Source organism: Callospermophilus lateralis, chromosome X (genome assembly GCF_048772815.1).
Source record: "Callospermophilus lateralis isolate mCalLat2 chromosome X, mCalLat2.hap1, whole genome shotgun sequence".
Taxonomy (NCBI): domain Eukaryota; kingdom Metazoa; phylum Chordata; class Mammalia; order Rodentia; family Sciuridae; genus Callospermophilus; species Callospermophilus lateralis.
Genome location: NC_135325.1, coordinates 68,189,585 through 68,196,420, shown reverse-complemented (window position 1 = coordinate 68,196,420; position 6,836 = coordinate 68,189,585).

Genomic DNA, 6,836 nt, shown 5'->3' with positions numbered 1-6,836 from the left:
TAAAAAATCCTTAAAAACAAAAAAAATAAAAAATCCAATCTATTTGTGTTAGTATTTTAGATTGTGTTAGTTTATCATTTTAAATTGTGCCACAATAAAGAACATTTAACATTTATCCAATCTGTTTTTCACAATGGCAGTAGCTTTACTATTTTTGTTTAGGAATTGTTTCAGCTAATACAAAGCATATTTTAAACATGTAAGTATTAAGCAAAAGGGCCCCATAATCCTACAACCAGAGATAAACAGTACAGTATGTAATTTTCCAGTTTCTTCTGTGCATATTTAGTAATACTGATAATATTTTTTTCTATTAAAATTAATTTGCATTATTGTTAGTTTTGTAATTTGCTTTTTATCATGTCATATAATACAATTTCGATATATAATGTCAAATTACTCCCAGAAGAGTTGTATGCTTTAACATTCTAACCAGAAAATAAGAAAACTTGTTTCTCCCTCTCTCATCAATTCTCTTTCATCTTAGCTAATCTGTAGATAGAAGAATTACTTTGTTGATTATTAGTGAAGTTGAGCATTTCCCCTGCATCTATTGGCTACGTGCATTTCCACTTCTGTAATTTGCTTTCCCATTGTCCACAGGATGTAATTTTTGATTTCTTCCTGTAAGGTTTATTTTTTTGTACTAAAGATATTAACTGTTTCTCTGATTTGATATTAACTCTTTTCTCTCACTTGTTACAAATACTTTCCTTATTCATTTTTTTGCCTTTCACCTTTCCTATAAAATCAAGAAGTAGAATCCATTGTTTTAATTTGCATCACTGACTTGGTGAATTTGAGCATATTTTCATGGATATGTTTAGTATAATTTAATGTCTTTTAAAAATACTTCAAATAGCTTTGTATGAAAATGTGTGCCATCAAAAAATCAATATGCTTTTAATTAAACAAAGTGTGTTTAAAGAAACTATTTTAAGCAGTTATTAAAGCAATCTTGTTAAAATTGAACATAATTATTCAACATAAAACTTAAAAATCATTAAAATTTTCCTATATTTTACTTATAAAATGTATCTTTAATTTTGTAATTTTAAGTTTATTTCTACTTTATGGGAGAAATATCCATTCATTGTAGATTTTAAAATATCATACAATGAAGAAATGGCATAAAAGAATTCAGTAAATTCTCTGTTGTTCTAACAAATAATTTCAAATACTTTTAATAGAAATCAAATCTCTCTGAAGTCCCAATCTTATACTCTGAAGTTAATACGTTGCTATTTATTCTTTATACTACTTTCAATTAAGTTATTCAAATTTTTAATTGGATCACAATTTACATATTCAACTTCAAAATGTCACCAAATAGAAGTAGTGAGGATTCTTCTTGAAACCAAGTATGCAAGAAGTGCCTTGCATACTGCCTGTCCTATTTGTGATTTGCTGGAGAACTTGATAAGCATAGGAGGAAGTTGTCCTGTTGCAATTTTACATTCTTGGATTTTGTTCCATGATCCATCCCCTCTTCCTGGTCTTGTTTCAAGTTTGGGATTGATTGCCTTTCTTTCAGTGGCTATTTTGTAATGTGGGTTTTGATTTCACTCCCCAGGAACTCAATGAAAAAGTGCTTCTCTCGTGTAAAACAGGACAGGGATTTAGATAAGGGTACAGAAAACAGAAGAAATTGAATGAGTCGTAAGTACAGTTGAATAGAAATGATGTAATTGTCTCCTTTCCTTCTCTCAGCCCATTAGGGCACTCATTCCACCACACAGAAATGACATTGACTCACAGTGAACAGAGAAACATGTAAGAATTTTCCTTCTTTTCCCACATGCTCTCTAGATCATTATGCCCTCTCAAGGCATTTGCAGTTGTTGTTTGGACTCTCCTTCCCCATCCACTACTAGCAGGATAAAATCCTGGTGGATTCCTGGCTCTAGGCAGATGTGTCTTCAGAAAGTGCAAGTTCCTCTTCTTTTTGCCTTCCAATGTACTGCTCAGCCTCTGTCTTCATATTGAGATTGGAAGGAAAAAGGCTTCAAATCAGACAGTGAATGTATGCGTCCCACATTCCCTGGGCACTGTCTAGCTCCCAATGAACATTTTTCTGAGGCTGTGATGTAGGCACCACTGTTCTGCAGTTTTTACCAAAGAGGGAATAGAGACTGAAGGGGCTTGAGGCTGGTGGATCAGTTCAGGGGAGCATGAAGGTAGCAGGATCCTCCTTTGGGAAAACACTGTTTATGAGCAGAAACTTGGGACTCACAGGTTCTGTTCAGGTTCCACAGTTATAGGCAGGGATATATTTAGCCATAGAATATAGTGGTACATGGGGTAGATCATTTAAAAGATTTAACTAGGGCCTTGGGACAAAGGGAGGTGATCTGTCTTTATTGAGGGCTAAGCAAAGGGCTTCTGAGAAACTACCGCTGCTCCCTGGAGGTGATCTGGGAGTAGAATAGCAAGAGGGCCCTTGGATGAAGTCTCTCCTTAAGGGCCTGGGGAAAGGGGAACTCCTTGTCTAGCACAACCTGCTCAAATCAACAGTTAGGATTTAAGGTGAGGCCATGAAAGAAATAACCACATGTAGCAAAGCAGTGGTTGGATGCTTCTGATGAATGTTACAGCATTTCTCATCCCTCTTGATGTGCAAGCGGGAATAAATCACAAGTCATTTTTCAGTACAAAATTGGAAACATCAAATAAATTTCAAATGAATAAGAATTCTAGGAAAACTAGCAGTAGTTTTTTCCCCACATGGCTGAACTGGAAGCCAAAAATTTGATGGGCAATTCTGAACACTATGGTAATAATGCAGGTTTTGGAGGTAGATAATAATGAAGCCACTCTGTTACCAAGTCAACAGACATTGAACTCCTCTGGTCAGATTCCATTTAAATCTCTGGTCCAAATCACCCATCACTGTGAATTTAGACTTAGTGATAAAGGATATGGCCAACTCAGAAATTGTGGCTGCGGGAAATCTCCTTTTCCAATGCTTCAAATTGATGAATTCCTTGCTGTTAGCAGAGTAAAAAGTGGCCCTTCTATGCAAGAAAAAAATGTATTCATCACAATGGGTTATTGGTCAGCTCTCATTTCATGTTGCAGTTAATCCTCTTTTCTATTATTCATCACATTAGTGCCACACATGATCTTTCAAATTTGGAAACAACTTCGAACAACTTAACTCCTGGAGATGCAGTCTTTCTAAGATGAAACGTTCTTGAACTCAGTGGATTTCTGAAATGTTCAGAAGACAGGAATAAAGAATTGAAGATTGTGTACTCCTTCATCTCACCACACAGAACCATGGATCTCCATGACATTTGGCATACAACACAGAAAACAATAAAGATACAAAAAATTGTCTATGTTTAGTTGTTTTCTTGCCATTACCTAAATGTTTCTCATTTTGTATAGATTTTATTTTATTATTTAACTTTTTTAAAGAGAGAGAGAATTTTTAATATTTATTTTTCAGTTTTCGGTGGACACAACATCTTTATTTTATTTTATGTGGTGCTGAGGATCGAACCCAGCGCCCCGTGAATGCCAGGGGAGTGCGTTACCGCTTGAGCCACATCCCCAGTCCTAGATTTTATTTTTTAAAAATTCCTCTAATGTAAATACCCTTTACTATATGACAGGGATTGTTTCAAGTGCTCTAATAGTGTTTTTTTTATCCCCACCAGAAGGCTGTGATGTAGGTACCATTGTTCTGCAGTTTTTACCAAAGAGGGAATAGAGACTGAAAGGGCTTGTATGTTGGAGCTTATTATAAGTAGCAAAACTGAGACTCAAACCCAGACCATATGACACACACACACACGTGTGTGTTCTTAGTCTTTATGATGTTACCTCATGGGCAGAAAATGTCACAGTTTTCTGTGGTTCTGAATGTACAACTTGGTGAGACAAGATGATTTGTCCCAATTACCTCAATATTCCATTAGCTTAACATGAACTCCTTTGAGGCTGTAATCCGGTACCAGAGTCAAAATAATCATGTCTTTTAACATTTTATAAGTAACCTAAAGTTACATGTGTATAAGTAGAAAAATTCTTTATGTCAACACATAATTTTTATTTTTTACTTCTTCTTCTTCTTTTGGCACCAGGGATCAAAATAAGGGTACTTAATCAGTAAACTGCATCCCCAGCCTTTTTTATTTTTTATTTTGAGTTCAGGGTCTTGCAAGTGGCTTAAGGCTTTGCTAAATTGCTGACACTGGCCTCAGACTTGTGATCCTCCTGTCAGCCTCTTGAGTTGTTGAGATTACAGGCATGCACCACAGTGCCTGGCTAATATCCTTTGCTGAAACACCTTCCCAGCAAACATGGTAAGGGTGAAAGAGCAAAATGTAATTTTCTTGGAATTTTCTATGTATACAATCCTGTCATCTTCAAATAATGACTGTTTTACTCCTTTCTTTCTGATCTGCATGCTTTTAATTTCCTTTTCTTACTTCATTGCAATGAATAAAGCTTTTAGCACTGTTAGATATAAATAGGGAGTTCAAAAATCTTTGCCTTGCTCCTGATTTTAGGGGAAAAATAATTCACTCTTTCACCATTAATATGGTATTAGTTTTAGATGTTTTCTTGATATTCTTTATTAAGCTGAGGATGTGTTTCCTGTATTCCTAGATTGATGAGAGTTTTTTTCCCTATCATAAATAGGAATTAGATTTTTTATCAAATTTCTTATCTCTGTTAGTTGGTATGATTTTTCTTTTTTAGACTCTTGAGGTAGTGAATTACATTGACTGATTTTTTAATGTTGAACTAGTTGTGTGCCCCTAGAATAAGCCATACATGATCCTGATATATAATTCTTTGATGTAGTGCTTAATTTCATTTGTTAATAATATTTTGTTAAGGATCTGCGTGCTTATATTCATGGAGTATATAGTAGTTTTCTTGCTGTTTTGTACTATTTTTCTAGTGGTTTTTGTATCAGGGTTATATTAGCTTTATAAAATCAAAGTGTTTTCAGAAATTGGTAGAAATTCTTCTTTGAAGGTTTTACAGAATTAACTTACAAAACCATTTGGGAAAATTAATGTGATTCATCCTAGTTTTATTTATTTTCATTGGAAAATAAATAGAAGAATCCATTTTGACATCATTATAAAAGCATGGAATGTATCTTGTTCTAATTCAGTCCCTAGTACTTCCCCTTTCCCTTCCTTCCCCACTCCCTGTTCCCTTCCCTCTATTCTTACTGAGTTTTCTGCCATTAACCCATAGTTATTTTTTTTAATTCCTTATGGATGCACACAGTGGTGAGATTCACTATGGTGTATTCATAAATGTGTATAGGAAAGTTTTCATGTCAGATTTTAAAAATGATTTTCATTTAACTTTCTTGTCACTGAGATTCCTTTATCCATTTTTCCAATTACAATGGGCATTTTATTGTAATTATGCATCCACTCCAAAACTTAAGGTATTTTAATTAGTGGGGCTTTTAGTCTGGCATTTTCATCTTCAGAACTATATATAGAAGATATGTATGCTTACATATAAGCATATAACCTTATGCCCTGTGAGAGAATGCATAGAATTCAGGCAAAGTTGGTAGTCTTTCTAGGATGCTGTAGGGCTCAGGTCTTCACTTACTCCCTTCTCATTTGTTTGCTTGCTCACACAGAGAAGCAGGCACTGTAGAAAAGGCAATCATCCTGAAACTTAGAAACATAAACTGGGAGAAAGAGTAGTGCAGGGAATCAAATGTGGGGTTGTAAAATTGCCACAAGAAACCTTCCTTTTGCCCTTACCAAGCTATATTCAAAATGTAAAACAGTGTTTGGTTGGGCGTTGCTGTTATAGTTGGAAAAAAAGGGGAAGATCCAAGAGAAACTCAACTTACATTGGCAATCCTTCTCTATTGCTTTTAAAAAAATTCCTCTTTAAATAAAGAGCATTGTTGATAATTTTTTAGTATTGTTACCAATTCCAAAAGTAATTCATACGATAAAATTCAATAATACAGAAATCTATAATGTTAAAGCTGACCTTCTCCTGTCCTTTTTTCCCCACTACCTTTTCTCTCTCTCTCTTTTTTAAATTCCTTTTCTGATTCCAACTTTGTGCTGAAATTGCCCATGTTTCCATTTCCTTGCGTTTTTTTTCCTCATCCCTTTCCATAAGAGTTCTAAACAATTTTCAAAGTAAGTTAAGGCTCTCAAAAAACCAAGCCTATTTGTGTTTGCATAAAGCACTGGCTAGTAACCACATACCTCATGCATTGCTTTGAAGTACTACCCACTCTCTTCCCATGAAAATGTCCCTGCCCAATAACAAAATGGTCAAACTCTACAAACATCTATTTACAATTTCTAGCTGAATCAATCCTTTTCACACTAACTTAACCACATAAAACTATTTCTGGGTAAATTTTTATCATCTTGGTTAAAGAATATATTCTTAGCACTTGGTGAGCTATAATTTGAGACAGAATATTATTGTGTGGAAGACTGCTATTAAAGTGATTTCCGCAGTGAACTTTGAGGAAGAAAATTTCTGTAATTTTGCCCCTCCCCCATTAGCTGGCACATAAAGCTGGCTAGCTTTGAATGGCCAGTCATCTGCATAAGACATTCCTTTGTTTCTACACTTCCCAGTTAAAGCAGTTAGAATATTTCTGTTATGTAAACATGCCTCAGGCTTTAGAGTTAGTTGCAGAGCTGTAACTTGTTAGTCAGACACATAGGCAGCAAAAGGGAAATGGTTCCATGTGTGGCCTCTGGACCCATAGTTTCTGCCTGCATACCTTTCAATTCCAGAACTACCATTTACTCCCTTATGATGTTAAATAAATTAGGTAACTTCAGTGTGTATCAGTTTTTTCATTAGTGAGATGA